At 43.7% G+C, this 15,379-nt stretch overlaps 1 protein-coding gene across 2 annotated transcripts in view; it reads left to right on the top strand.

The window, feature by feature from the left end:
• Window positions 1–5,354: 5,354 nt before the first annotated feature.
• The window catches only part of bahcc1b (BAH domain and coiled-coil containing 1b), a 57,683-nt gene continuing 47,658 nt past the window's right edge, over window positions 5,355–15,379 (top strand). The window contains exon 1 of one of the 2 annotated variants that reach the window (XM_026351520.1): window positions 5,355–5,759. The gene's annotated coding sequence lies outside the window, so the exon portion shown is untranslated. Of the gene's footprint in view, window positions 5,760–13,195; window positions 13,391–15,379 lie in introns of those variants that run through there. The other variant, XM_026351519.1, reaches the window with a different exon arrangement.

Here is a 15,379-nt window from a genome sequence, read left to right as displayed (position 1 = left end):
GCCTGCTTTGCTGCATCAGGGCCTGAACATTTTACAATGACTGGGTGGGAGGATGAATTTCCAAGTGTATCAAAAAATTCTTCAGGAAAATTTCACGCTCTTCTGTACGTCAGCTGAAACTCTGTAGAAGTTGAATGCTACAGGACAATGACCCAAAGAAGAAGAACGGCTTCAGAAAAACAAAATTCACCAAGAGTCAGAGCCTGGACCTCAAACCAACAGAGATGCTATGGAACAACTTGAAGAGAGCCACACACACGAGATGTCCAAAGAATACGACAGAGCTAAAGCACTTCTGCAGGAAGAATGAACTAAAATTCCTCCTGAACAATGAGCAGGTCTGATTCACAGCTACAGGAAGGTTGAGGTTATTACTGCCAAGGGGGTCAACCAGTTATTAATTCCAAGGGTTTAAATACTTTTTCCACGATCACTGCAAGGTTTTTATGGTTGTTCTCAATAGAGACATGAAAGACCAGAATTCATTTTATGTGTGTATTTTAGGAACATTGTATTTGTTAATTCTCTTGACTTAGATAAAGATCAGATCACATCTTATGACAAATTAATGCGGAAAACCATGAAATTCCAAAAGGTTCACATACTTTTTCTTGCCACTTTATATGTTTGAAGTTTGCGGTTTGCCTTGATTTCAAGTTCTTTTTTTTTTGTTGAATCTGTAGATCTGTTCATAGTGATAGAAACAAATCCTGTATTGTGTTTTAAAGCTCAGAAGCTCAGTTCTGAGCATTAAAGAAGCTCGGTTCACTGAGCTGCTTTCACATTCACATGAAACATGATCATTTTGTTCATTTTGCTATTGGAACAATGAACGTACAGACTGAGATGCTCATTTATTGAATAGTCAGCTTCCTGCTATGGGCCTTGCTGCACCGAAGCGCCTGATATTCTGGTGGTGTTTAGGTATACCAACTACATCTCCACATCTTTAATCACAGCCATGGTCGGGCTTCGAGAAGAGACATTTGGGTCAGATCAGAGGCCAAAAAGCAAAGAAGAGAGGAAAGATAGCATCAAGAGATAGCAGAAAGAAGGAAAAGAGAGAGACAGTCAAATTGAGTCTACTCTTTTGTGGCTTTAACTGATTGGATCAGCGTTGAGTTGACCTCTGACCTCCCAGCTGCGCTGAAAACGGGTTCCGACACACACTTCCCTTTTCTTCTCCCGGGCAGCAGCCACTGGAGAGATCACATGACTCTCCGGAACAGCCATGCCAGGCCGCGTGATGCTGCTGCAGATGTGGAGAGAAGAGGGGAAAAATTATAAAAGGAAGAAAAGAAGTTTTTAGTGAAAGATTGGAAGGGGAACAAGGGCTAGGGGGTGACATGAAGAACAAGCAAACGCGTCAGCAGACAGCAGGGAGGGGAGGGGGAGTCACAAAGCTAGCTTTGTTTCTGTTCTGGCTGCTGCATTAGCAGCTGCAATAAAAAAAAAAAAAGCTTAGAAAAGAGGATGGATGGACGATGGCATGGAGGGCTGAATGGCCTGGCATGACATTTAAGAGATGTCTCTGTTTGTCACTTCAGCACACTGATTTTTAATGCTGCTTCATAAAACATGCATACGTGCCATAACTCATAGGGAGAGATGAAGACCTACATGGCAGACTTGAGATAAAGGCAGCACTATGTGTCCAGTGATGTAACACTTCTTTATGAATGATATGCATTACAATATGAGAGCAAAGATGAAAGAATTTAGTGCTTTGGCAAGAAGTCATGTCCCAGAATGCTTTGCTGTCTTAGATCACCCTTTTGTGGCTGTTTCGGTTATGCAGCTATCTATGTGGGGTCACAGGCCCTCTATAAACTTAAAGTGTGTGTGTGTGTGCACGTGTGTGTGCGTGTGTGTGTGTGTGTGTGTGTGTGTGTGTGTGTGCGCAGTGCCCTTGCCTCTGGGGCAAAAACCCCTTAAAAATCACATGACTATGTAAACTGTAGAAACCGGCCACATGTTTACGTCCTATGGCACCTTGAAGTGTTTTCCATTTGCCAAAGAAGAGCTGGCCTCAAATTGGAACCAGAGACAGGTTTAATGTCTGATTCTTAACCTGTGGCAGCTGTGTCACACACACACACACACACACACACACACTCACATGCATCAGGCAAGCAGCCTCTGAACAGTATTAAGAAAGAACAACTGTATTACACCACGCCAAATGAGAGGCATCACATCTAGGGAGTGAATCTCAAACATTTGTCCACATTTATCAATGCCGCCATATGTCTACAACATCACGATCAGCTTAAAAGCTTGTTGGAAACACGCGCCAAATGCTCTAAAGGACAAGTATTGTCTTCTCTGCAGCTGCTGTGTTTCATAATGAACGTTACAGATGTTTACACGTAAATGTGTTTACCGCATAATGGCATAAAGTATGACATTTTGGCAAGCGACGTAGAACATGATATTATTTCAAGACTTTCACACCCACAAAGCAAAGAATGTGCGCTGGCCCAAATGTAAGGATGCTTCAACTCAGGGACACAACAGCTCCAACAGGTGCATCATATATAATGCACAGTATGAGAAGACAACCAGCTCAGAAAACCACCTGACACCTCTCAGTGAGGTGTGTTTACCCAACATAGGCACAGTGTGGATGAAAGAGGGCCCGGGCTGGTCAGGGGTTTATCTGTAAACTGGCCTGTTTGGGATTGTTTTAATGAGGAGGTAAGGGTCGCATTTCAGGCTGCAGGCGATGGTTTGACTGAGTGAAGCGGAGCTGAAATAGATGGATGGATATGGAGAGCATCTGCTTAACTGGTCGGTCTGAGGTCAGTTTTTATGTGGACTTTTCTCCATAAAAACAGATGAAACTTTGAATGAGAGACAAGAACCTGGGGCGTCACAACTAAGACAGGAAGTAAACAACCAGTATTTCCAGATTGAACAGGTAAAACGCATGCAGTCAATCCTAAAAACAGTTCATGACAGTAATACTATTTTGAAATGGGACACAAAATGTGCATGGGAAGTTAATGTTGGAAGGTAAATAGAGTGCAGCAAGATTAAAATATTCCAACGCATTGTGAATTGAATGTAAATATAAAATATAGTCTTTAGTCTATATAGATCCTGCATGACCCACTAAGCAACAGCAGGTCATTATAAAGACAAATAAAGGTCACGCTGCTTGGTGGGTGGGGTCTGCTGTGACCCTCCCACTTCCCATAAATCCTTTCAAAGGAGAACCCAAAACCATACTGGAAGGATTTATGTATGCATTGTTGCTTTTGGTCTTGAGAATAGTTTCTATTTTTCAACACTGCTGATGAGGACAGCCATGGTTTGGGAAAGTCGTAATAGAATTATTTCGCTTGAACTGTGGAGAGTTTGTTTAAGTGGATTTGCCTGCTGGTGAAGCATATTTCTTGTTGTTAAATGTCTGATGTCATTCTAGTCAGTTGTCTCAGCTTCGACCTAAAGAATATATTCTACGCTGGGATGCATGTGGCCCAAGTTATGCTCTTATTGTTCTATCAGGGCATTGGGTTATTGAAGTGTTTTGGATCAGGATTTAACCACAACAGCAGTAATTCAAATGTTGTTTTGTTGGAAAATCAAATCAGGAAGATGAATCACAAATAAACGCAAACATCTGGAATGAATCGATGTGATTTTGCGTGATATGACAAACTAATTTAGCAATTTTTATATGCAGACAGTATTTTACAAATGAGAAAAGGGTGTGTGTGCATTTGTGAGAGTGTCCCATTGTTGTTGTTGTTTTTGATTTTGATGGTATTTCTTTGACAGTAGAGAAAAGTTTTTCTAAATTCACGACGACAGCTTGTGTACTGAGTGCAGAGTAAACAACAATAAGTAAACACATGCAGACTAATTACAGCAGTTATTCCAATATAAGCTGTAGTGGGGTGAATTTCCACCGATTCGAATTAAATTGAGGGAATTGAGGGAAACCTGTTCCTCATTTTGCCGAGACCCCCTGGACCCGCCCTTCAGGGCCCCTCGAGGTCTCCTCACCCCAATACCGCCCCACCCCCGCATCTACTCCCTCTTCCCACAGGGCTTTTGGCCCCTCTTCAGTCCCGGACGCGGGGATGCAGGGGTTAACGTGGTGACGTGGTGATCCTGAAGCGGTGACCCGCGGGGGCAGCCAGTGGGGGCTGCAGGGGGAGAAGTGGAGAAAGCCGAGGCTGGGGTCCTGTTTGGGAAGGAGGGAAAAAGAGTCCAACAGCCGCCGCAATTATTCCTCTGCGATTATTTCCCAGGCGCAGCTCGCAGACGTCGCTTCTTCCGTATTCATCTCCAACCTGCAGCTCGTTTTGACGCATAGGTGTCGGTGTCATCAGTAAAACGCCTTCCCTAATGGAAATTGTGTTTGTGTGTCTTTTTCTCTGCAACGACAGTTTGCAGTCATGTCTTTGTTTCTTTAATCCAGAGCGACACAGCGAGGCAGACTGAGCTTCCTTTCTGTGGAGCGACAACGGGAGATAAATTCACTTTTACGCACAAACTTGTCTGGATCGTTTGGACTTGATCAGATGCTGCGGGGCAAATGCGCAGAAATACCACGGACTCTTTAATGCCTGTGCTAAATGTTTATGGTGCTCTTTACAATTGAAGCCGTGTGTGCATGGCAGTATTTGCCTGCGCCCGGCCGCTCATCCTCAGAACAAAATGCCTCAGAAACTCGGCACAGCAGCTCTCTATGTAGCACACACTGATGTAGCCAGTGGTGAATTTTAAAAAGGTGGGTAAACTGTGACCTCCAGGCGGTAATTAGGCCGATCATTTGACAAACAGCTACTATAAACACATATCAATTAAAGTTACAGAGAAGACGGGGTTCCTCCTTTTTATTCCAGACTAGAACTTTTGCTCAAATAAGAACTCAGCAGTAAGGTATGGCCTGCCTGCCTTTCACAGCATCAGTGTTACAACATATACAGACAGAGCAGATTCTTCAAAACATACTTGGAACTTGTGGAGGGCGGAGGAAGCAAGGTGCCAGTTTGGTGCAAATCTCTTGCTGGATATCAGAAAAATGCATGTGGAAGGATTGATAGGCCTTCCTCTCCGCCTCCTCCACCTTCATGCACAGATCCGGTTCAGCACAATCACACATGCAAACAAAACATTACTGGTCAGAGAGAAAAAAAAAAAGGTGTGTGTTTATGTGTGTGTGTGCGTGCTTTGGTGCGTAAATGTAGGTTACGTAGACTATATGTTTGTTAGTGGGAATGGAAGTGGGTGTATTCCTGGTGTGTAACTCGCAAGCATGCTTGATGATGTCCCTTTGCCCCCTCCCATGATAAAAAAACAGAAAATGTAAGAAAGCTCCCTTCTAGTCTCCAAGACGAGACGACACAGAGAAGGAGAGAGAGAGCCTCTCCATCAAATTTAATATCAGAGCTTCAGCTGCATTGTGAGGGAGAGAGGACGCGTCTTCCACACATAAATTTGCTATTACAGAGTCTGGCGGACACTCACATCCACAGGATCCAGCGCTTGTAGTCGGGAAAGCCCCTCGGTGGATAAATTCAGCAGAGAGCTATAGTAACGTGAAAGGAGAGGGGAGCGCTATTTCAGTCCGTCCATACGTTTGGATGCGCGTTGGTTTGGATTAAGCGTGTAGAAGGAAGACGCAGGATTTTTAAAGAGAGTTTTAACAGGAAGAAATATAGTTTTTTTTTGTTGTTGTTGCTTGTTTTGATTCTCAATTTATAACCATAAACACATTCGTGCTCTTCGGAGACGTCATTTTATAGGTAGGTGTTTAATTTTTTTTATTATATTGTACTATTTATCAGTGTGGTTTAATCAGATTAAACTTTAAAATTGCATTTTATTGGCTGTATTTTGACCTTTGACGGTGTAGTCTTTAGTCTACGAAGTCTTGATTCTGGGATTCAGCCCAGAAACTGCTTCGAGTCGTGGCTCCAGTGTCCAGTTCGCGCCGAAGATAAAAATAATAATTTGTTTGTATATATTTAACACACTTGGACAGTTGGGCAATCTGCGGTTTGGGATAGTTTTCATTTATGGCAACAATAGCTCCGCGAAAACTCTGCGTAATCGCTTCTAACAAACCCTGACGTTTTGCCTTTGATCCCACTGCGTTCGCTGCCTGACGTGTTTGTCTGGCTGCGCGTTGAAATGCGTTTTGTGAGTGAAACGTCTATTTCTACAACAGTGAATATGCAGTTACTGTGAGTACGGTTTCTCATTTGGGGCCTCTCGGAGGGAGGGGGGGGGAAGGGGGGCATGTGCCAATATTGTGGCGCACACGCAGGAGCGCGCGCGCACACACACACACACACACACACACACACACGGTGATTAAACCGTGTGAAGTGTCGCTCCCTTTAGTTGCTCCACAGTTGGGTGTTATAGTTTGTCGAGGTTACTTCTGTTATATTAAGTTACACGGTAACACTGTGTAAGGATACTCAGTTGCTGTTTACCTGCCTCACACACGTCCACACACACACACACACACACACACACACACACACACACACACAAACGGAGAGCTTTTGGCAACACCTTTGGCCGTACACTCATCCATGCAAGATGACACAAGTCTTTTCCAGGTCACATTTCTGCTTCTGACATAGTTTGATAACGGGATAGTAAAGACAGAGTCGCTACAGTGCTTCAGTCCTCCATCTAGATTTGGGTGCAGGGATTTTTTCTAAACATTTACAACACGTAGACCTATTATTCATTAGCTGTTTTCTCCACTAATAGGTAATATCCTTATTTATTTACATATCATTTTTGTTGCAGACTCGGAGCCTCGCATGTCTAATTTATGATGGATTGTAGTTCATGTGCTGGAGTCAAGTCAAATTCAATGTTCACGTTTATACAAAATGTCCTGATTTGCATTTGAACGTACACATTACCTCATTAGCAGCAGAAAAGAAAATAAACATCTTGATATAGCTGCTATGCCTGTGTGTCCAGTGTAGGGAAATCTACACAAAACACCTGCTTAACTTCTTTGTCACAAATTTGGTTTTATTTTTATTTTATTCTGTGGACACATTAAATTAATAGCTTGGAAGTTAAAATACATTTTACACTCTAAAAAGATAAAGAGCATTTTATTAGCGTGGTGCGAGCAGCCAACAAGCACAAAGACAGGCAGTTAGTGAAAGGTTACAGTGGGTTATGAACGTTAGTGGAAAACATAATGTGCAGATATATGACAAAGTGTGTATAGTTTATATAAGTAATAAAACTGCGTCATTCCAAGTGAAGCATGGATAGAAGTGGTTAGTAAAGCCAAGACTGGATGTTATCTTTTCATCTGGTCCAAGTTTAACTTTGCCACTGCAGGCTGTTCAGTCCCAAATGCTTCAGCCTGACATGCAGCGTCAACTCGAAATTCCCAATCACCTTGTTTTTGCATCGCTTTTCTTTTCAGAGATGATCCAGGCGCAGACGTGTGATCTGATTTGCTGCTTTGTGTAAACTTCACTCAGCAATATGGTCAAAATATGACCAGCGTGGTTGAGCAACACTCTGCAAAACGACACAATTACTAAATATTGAAAATGTTTTTCTGAGTGTTGAAAAGTTTTTTTTTCTTTTTTTTATAAATCCTGTTTTTTTTTTTCAGAGTCAGCTGCTGGTGTGCAACTAAAGCACTTTTTGTGTTATTGCTGAAGTTACGAGTCACGCAAAGACTTTTTTGTTGAAAGAATCGACTTGAATTTTAGAGCGACTTCTTGCAGAAGGTCAGGTGACCTGTTGACCCATACTGGAGAGACTCAGTTTTACACTATTGCTCTTCTCACACTTTTCTTTCACATCTTTAGACGCTTTAGAGATTTTCCAATTTAACAGTACATGATTTATGATAATTGCGCAACGCTGGGAACAATTAGAAAAAAACAAAGATGTATTTCATTTTCTACATCCCACGGGAGTGTGTACATTTTGTCAGATGAGGTAGTGTTGTAGACGTTTTGGGATACAAATACACACATCAGACACACGATAGCTGCTTAATCTCTTTACTTTCGTTGTGTATTATCAACTTTTCACTATTTGTTAAGATCCAGTTCCCCTCCACATGTGTATATAAACTACACATAAGCTTATAGTGCAAACACTCGCAGGGCAGCACGTTCTGGCTGTTTATGTTCAAATGGCAATGATAATTAAAGCCTCCACCTGCGTGTCTTGATGGCCCATAAATAGATGCTGGTGCTTTCATCTCATCCATACAGGCCTGGTGGTGGTTACAGCCGGATATATGGCAGTCTGACAGGTACTAATTTGGTGCCAGAGCTATTCCCCCAGTCACCATCATCATCGCCATCATCATCTTCTTCTTCTGCATCATCCTCTCGATCTAAAGGTGTCTGGAGACATGTGTCTTTAGTCAACACTTTGGCTCCACAATCCAAGCCTTTTAAAGCGGTTTGGATCGAGGGCTGGAGCATTTTACTTTTTCACGTTTCCTGACCCGTTGTGAGGCATCAACTCTCAGACCAATCTGTCAGGACGATCAGAAACAGCAGCATCTGTCCTGTGCGCACAGCGAGAAGAAAAGGTCATGTTGTTTTTGTGTCCAGTCAACTTCTGGCTTCATCGTGTCTTCTTCTTCTAAGCAGTTCTGGGTGACGTTGTTGTTTGTAGAGGTTGATATTTACGGTGTGCTGGTCACCAAAATAAAGAAAAGAGGTTTCTGGACGACGTACCCACATCAACGCTGCAACACGCCCAGAGCGCACAGGACACCGTTGTTGTTTTTCATGTCACACTGTAGTCCATAAGCTTGGCAGGGCTACATTTGGCATGCTTATCTCCTATAATATGGCTCTATTGTCTCATAGGGTTGCACCACCTTTGGATAGCCGGGGCGTCTCCCTGGTGAGCGACCCTGTTTGGAAATTCTCATCATTAAAGCGCCATCAGAAATATCTGGTGAGAATAGGATGGTTCCTCTGTATGGAGGGGCCTCCCATGGAGACGGCTCTCCATTTGGACTTCATTTAAAAGCAGCATTGCCAATGTATTCCCCCTTGACTCTGAATTATACCTTTTTAAACGCCGCCCTATTTGGACGTTCAAAAGTTTATTCAGTTAAAGTTGGGGATACAGTAGAGGAAATGTCGCCCACTTCAAATACACTCCGCTCACTTTTTAACGTGCGGAAAATAGCTTGTTCATTTCTTTTTTTCCGGAGACACAACTCCTGAGGTAAAGTTGGAGCAGAATTGAAAGCAACGTTGGACTTGTGCATGTCAGGCTGCACCGAAATACGGCCTTAAATATGGGAAGAGCTTTATATAACGTCCTTTATATATTTATGTAAAGATTTGCGACACAGTCGTGCGCAGACGCCAAACGTCCAGAGCGCGGAGAAGCTGCCTCGGTTGGCCGAGCTGTGTGGCTGCCCGGCCGCGGAGGAAGAGTCTCACAGTCCGGTGTAATGTGAAGGCAGAGAGAGAGAGAGAGGAAAAAAAAGAAGTGAGGGAAGAAGGAAGCGAAGAAGGGAAGGTGGGAAGTGTCAGTCAGGAACGCTTCATTGCTCGGGGACAATCCGCGCGCAGGCCCGGTCTGTTTCAAGAGCAATCAGTCAATCCGCATTAATTATCCGAGCGCCCCCACCCCACCGTATAGGGTAGCTGGCGCTGGCACACGGACCAGAGGAGGCTGGGGTGCGTGTGTTATGCTTTCTCTCTCTCCCTCTACACACACACACACACACGCACCCAACCCCCACGTTTTAAGTGAAAAACAACCAATAAAAATCAAGCTATAAAAGGCTTTTCCTTGTCACTAAATAAATTAAATGCAGATTTCTGTTTTAAGTGGCGGAGCCCTTTTGTGAGCGGCGGAACAGGATTCTTTATTGTCCCTCTGTCATTAGTGCTGAGGACAACACTATTGGGGGAGAGAACAGGGAAACCAAGTCATTCAAAAGAAATATATCCTACAATAGGCTATAAGGGAAGGCTACTGTCTGTATAGGCTATCGACAAATGCTGGCATGAGACGTCCTAAGCTGCTGGAAAAAAAGTGACGGCGTCATATTTTATACTTACTGGCGATGGAAACTCTCCAAAACAAAGATTTATTATTATTTTTTGCACTACTTCTACAATTGTACATTTAGCCTACAGTGTGGCTGCACACTTACTTAAATGAAGTTTTAATATTTGCAATCCAAACAATTTGCCTGGGACACAAACATATCTTTCCAAAAAGTTACTAACTGTATGATCTTACTGTGGCTTCAAATACTTAAAAGCCTTTTTTTTTTTTTTTATCTTTTATTAATTTATTTATTTTTACCCTAAGTGATAAGTGACGGTAGTTTTGCTGACCTTATTTGAGCTAATAAATATTATATGCGTTAATATAATGGAAGTCTCCTGATTATAACTGAGGTTGGAGCTTCTTGTATACAGTGTGTGTGTGTGTGTGTGTGTGTGTGTGTGTGTGTGTGTGTGACACGTGGTCGCTGAAGCCCACTGGAGAGCGCAGGGCTTTGGAATGCAGGCTGCAATATAAATGGAAAAAAAAGGGAGGTAATGATTATCTAATTACAGACGCGATAAATCTACTCGCTTTGACGTTATTTGATTTGAATTATAAATTTATCAATTATTTCCACCGTCCAGATGAAAGTGTCGTTTTGCTCCTTGCAGACAAATTAGAGAGGCTATCTATCGGCTGCAGACCGGCTTGGCTCTCCTTTTGTCCAGCGTGTTTTGTTTGGGGCTGAACCCAAAGCAAAGAGAGCGGGTCTCTGCTTTAATGTAAAGGGACATCAGCTGGAACAGGCTGCGTGTACTTTATGAGGTGCACGTTGACTCTTGTCAGCTCTGCACAAGTTCAGCTAAAAAGCATTCTGCTTTCATGAGTCATGACTGGATTTCTGCTGCGTTGTTGGTTTGAAGCTCTGAAAATAAACCCCCAAATAAATTCGAAAAAATATAGGGTTAGTATATATATATATATATATATATATATATATATATATATATATATATATATAGCAACAATTGACATTTACCTATGTATATCCTTTTATTGTTTATTATTAGAATTTATAGGCTACAAAGAAATGTCTATATTTTTTATTCCACCTTTTCACAAACAATAAACCTTATTTTAGCTGCTCCAGTCTATCTACCTACCGTTTGAGTCGTGGTGTAAAAGCGGAAATATCCACTTAATTAGCGGCAATAAAAAGTTTTGGTCAACATTTCAGTCGCGACAACACCACAAGAGCAGAGCTTTGGTCATCTGACACCGCCACCGAGTTGAACATTGACCTGAGCAAATGTCCCATTTTAGTTGTTGTCGTTTTGTTGTTTTTGTTTTTTTTTTTTTTAACACACCTATTGCTTTCTTTCCATCCATTGTCAGCATCAAACTTTTCTCCGTCTTGCCTCTGTGAAAAGAGGAGCTCCCTCGCTGCAGCACAATAGCTGTTTTCCGGTTCTTGTTGCCGTCCTCTCCTCCATTTTCCAAACACAAAGTTGTTATTGCACCATTCGGCGAATCTAGCCTCTATATTTAATACAACGTGTAATTGTGCCCCCTTTTTTTTTTACCGTGCTCCCTTTGATTTAGTCACTCTTGACTCTCCTTTTGCTCTGGGGCCAACGGGGTTCGCCGTGGGGGGGCGCCTTGAAACCGCCCCTCCTTATCTCCTTTCATCGTTCAGCGCGGGGCCGCCTTGAAACCGCGGGGGCAGTAATTGCTTTTTTCAGGCAGCCCAGTGCGGACTGGCCAGCAGCCAATCAGAGCCTTGTTTACACTCGGTGATTGACAGCACGCTGGCGGCGTGCCAGCCAATCAGCATCCTCGCAGGGGCCGAAGCCACGAGTTTTAACCCTTTGCCTTCACGGATAAACAAACCTGGACGGGAATATTAGCCTATAGCAGCTCATATATTTCGACACGGAGACACACAAGCCCATATCCTTCCACTTTTAATTGGCTAAATTACTGAACCGTGCGCACGGCTAACCCTGAGGACAGTAATGCTTTCAAATTACGCAGTGATTCAATTTGCCCGTGCGTGTGCGCAAGCCCGTGTGTATGATAGAGAGAGAGAGAGAGAAGAGGGGGGGTGCAGGTAAACATACAGCATAAAACAGAAATATATCGAACATACTTCTGTAGTTTAAATTCACTTGTAATCCTTCCTCTCCAGATGCGCATAGAAATAAATGGCTTTCTAGGCGCTTTCTCCTTATTAGCTGCTCACCTGTTGTTTCCATCGACACATTCCTTTATTATTTGGCAAATATGACGGATTGTGATACAGAACAAACGCATGCTCTTGTGTGTCTTTATGGACAAAGCAGAGAATAAGATGTGTTAAAATCCTCCTTTATATTTAGCTACTCCCAGCATCCCACTGGACATATTTTCAATATCAGACTTTACGCCTATTAGTCCTTAACTTCTTTTATCTTAATGTGGTTGTGAATCGGCCTATGTGTGCAAAAAAAAAAAAAAGAAAAAAGTATTGCATTACAAACGGAGGCTACAACAAGCCCAATAAATCAGAGCGAGATTCTGCTAATAAGGATTTATTTAGCAAAACACTTGCAGTGCGGCAAGTGAAAAAGCGGATTTCCCTAAAGGAGCATCAATAAAACTATCACACCATGGCTGTCACACAGCAAAATAACGATATGGGCTCAGAGCACATGCAGCATTTGAACTGAACTGCAGTGGGATCACACGGAATAGGCTAGATGCTGTTTGCTCTCCACCAGTGATCAGAAAGTGCAGGCGGCACCGCACGGCTCCAGCTCCTCTCCTCTCTGCACACTGAACAACGCCGGGCTGTGTCGCCTGTCTCCTCGCATTTGTTTGTGCACGCAGTGCGCCGAGGGCTGCAAATCAAACGCCCGCCGTTTCGCTCCGCGGCCCCGGCGGCTTCCTCATTGGCTCGGCGCTGCAGCCAATGGCGAGGCGTGTTTACCGTCGATGGGGTGCCGGGGTGGGGGTGTAGGAAAGGGTAGGGTGGGGTTGGGGGCGGAGGTGGGGAGGGGAAGGGAAGGCGGGGGGGGGGCGCCTCACGGGCACGCTTTCACATTGTCGTCCTCAAACCAATAGGCCTGCGCGTTCACCCCTCCCCGCACACACGCACACCCCTCCATTCTCCTCCTCCTCCTCCTCCCGGCGTGTCTGAGTCTCAGGCTGCATGAACGAGCCTCGATTCACTACAAGCCTGAACTTCTACGATGCGTCTCTACCATACCTCAACTGACTGCACACCACAGTCTGCAGCAGCATAGGATGTAATCAATCCCACATGTTTCATCTGTGCGACTCGGGGATTTTCACTTTGAATATTTTTGTACTTTTTTCTTCCATTGTGCCCTGCTCGCCAAGTAATGGATATAACTTATCAGTAAGTAGCGAGTCATTTTCGAGCTGTGTTTATAATCCGTAATGATTGTGCCGAATCTCGATTTGGATGTTGGCGCTTGAGGAGAGGATGATCTAAATGTGTCGTTGTATTTAAATGGAGATGCGTGTATTTTACAAAAGATTCCGCTATTTTTTCACTGTCACAGCAGAGGAGTAAATAGTAAAATGAAAGCTGATATCACTGCTCTGCTAAACCGCACTGAATAACAATGTAAACGCGTTCCTTTATAGTAATTGTAATATTTGCATTAAAGCAACACATGTCACGATTTTAGAGGATTTATTTCAAAGCAGTCTGCTCCCTCCTGGTTCGTCTCCTGTCCAGAGTGGAGGGCTGAGCTGTGGGCGATGTGTGTGTGTCACTTTTCGATTTGACCTCTCTTCACAGCCAAATTACTTTTCTAATTCATTCACATGACTATTGAAAAGCACTCGCTTTTCAGCGCACCAGATTGGAAGTCGTAGATTATTTCTTTGTTAGTTTCCTACTGTGTGTTTGAGAGTGTGGCAGACACAGAGTGCTCCCTGCTTCCTCCCTCGGTATGCAGGCTGTGCAGACGCCGGGGTGTCTTCTCCTCGGCCCGGCTTGTCTCTCTTCTTCAGCCGGCCTCTGAATATCCGGATTTAGTGCCCCCGGTTATGCGTTGTGACTTTATTGCAAAATTGTTGACGGCTATGAGTTGACCTCTGAACCCGAGTCACTTTAGAAGTGGAATGCAAACATTTATGATTTAATATATTCTTGTACAAATGGCGCAAAACGCGCATTTTGTTATTGGAAACCTTCGGTGCATTACATCTGAAAATACACACAGCTGTGTGTGTGTGTGTTTGAGAGCTGTGTATGGGGTTTGGGGGAGTCTATAGGTGAAGAGGAAGAAACACGTAGATACACACACACACACACACACACACACACACACACACACATCACAGCGGATCCAAGGGATCATTTCCCAAACTGTTGAGCAGGATCTGTGCGCGTCGTTTTGTTTGCGTGGCGTGCGATAACACGGGATTTAGATTCGGGTTGTTAAATGTAGCCTGAGTGGCTCTCTGTTGACGTACAATGTAAACATGGAGGACGTGTGTTTACGGCCTGCAAATTTAAAAATGTATAGACAAATGTCAGATGAGAGTGGTGTATGATTGATGTCCCGTAGAGAAGGTCCATTGTTTCTCACAGCCTAGGGGACACGGGAGAGTCCATTTTGCCTTCCTACAGCGCTTACAGCAGCCTGGCTCTCTTTTTGCTTTTTTTAATCCTCAATTTTCTTCTTACTGTCGACCTGATGTGGTCAAAGGCGTTGACGTGGCTCTCACAAACAAAAAGGGAATTCAATTATTCAGATGCACTTGCAGATATTGTTGTGGGAAACATTTTTGACATTTGCATGCATTGGATATTTTATGCTTGGGAGTACAACGCACACACACACACACAAACACATACAGACACAATTTGCAGCTCTGGCAGAACTGCTGAACTTTGGAGATCCCCCTCCCAAAAAAACACAATTCCTGAAAGTTGGAGTCCTTGACCAGCGTGTGTGTTTGTGTGTGTGAGAGAGAGTGTGTGTGCGCCAAAGGAGACTTTGAGTATCTGAGCTCATGCAGCCTCTATTCTTATGCACTTCATAAGCCCCTGGTCCACCAGAGCATTTGATATTTTCGTTGTTCCTGTATCGTTGATTTCTGGGAGGTGCTATCAGCCTCTACAGAGCGCTGGATGGACGTGCCATGCATTGAGAGGCCTAATAGATGGACCTCTGAGGTGTGTTTGGTGAACACAGGCACCCAGCTCTCCCTATCTGGCCGTCACAAGGGGCCGTGTTTAAGTAAATGACCTAGGCTATAAGGCATACATATAAAGTCGATGATTTCCTAGTCTATTTCACTGTTTATTGCTCCGCTATTTCGCGCTGGAGCATGGAGGGGATTTGATTTGTGTTTGTGATTACAGGGTAGC

This window comes from Anabas testudineus, chromosome 19 (genome assembly GCF_900324465.2).
Source record: "Anabas testudineus chromosome 19, fAnaTes1.2, whole genome shotgun sequence".
NCBI lineage: Eukaryota > Metazoa > Chordata > Actinopteri > Anabantiformes > Anabantidae > Anabas > Anabas testudineus.
Note: the sequence above shows the minus strand (reverse complement) of the source record. Positions and strands in the feature narration are given on the sequence as shown.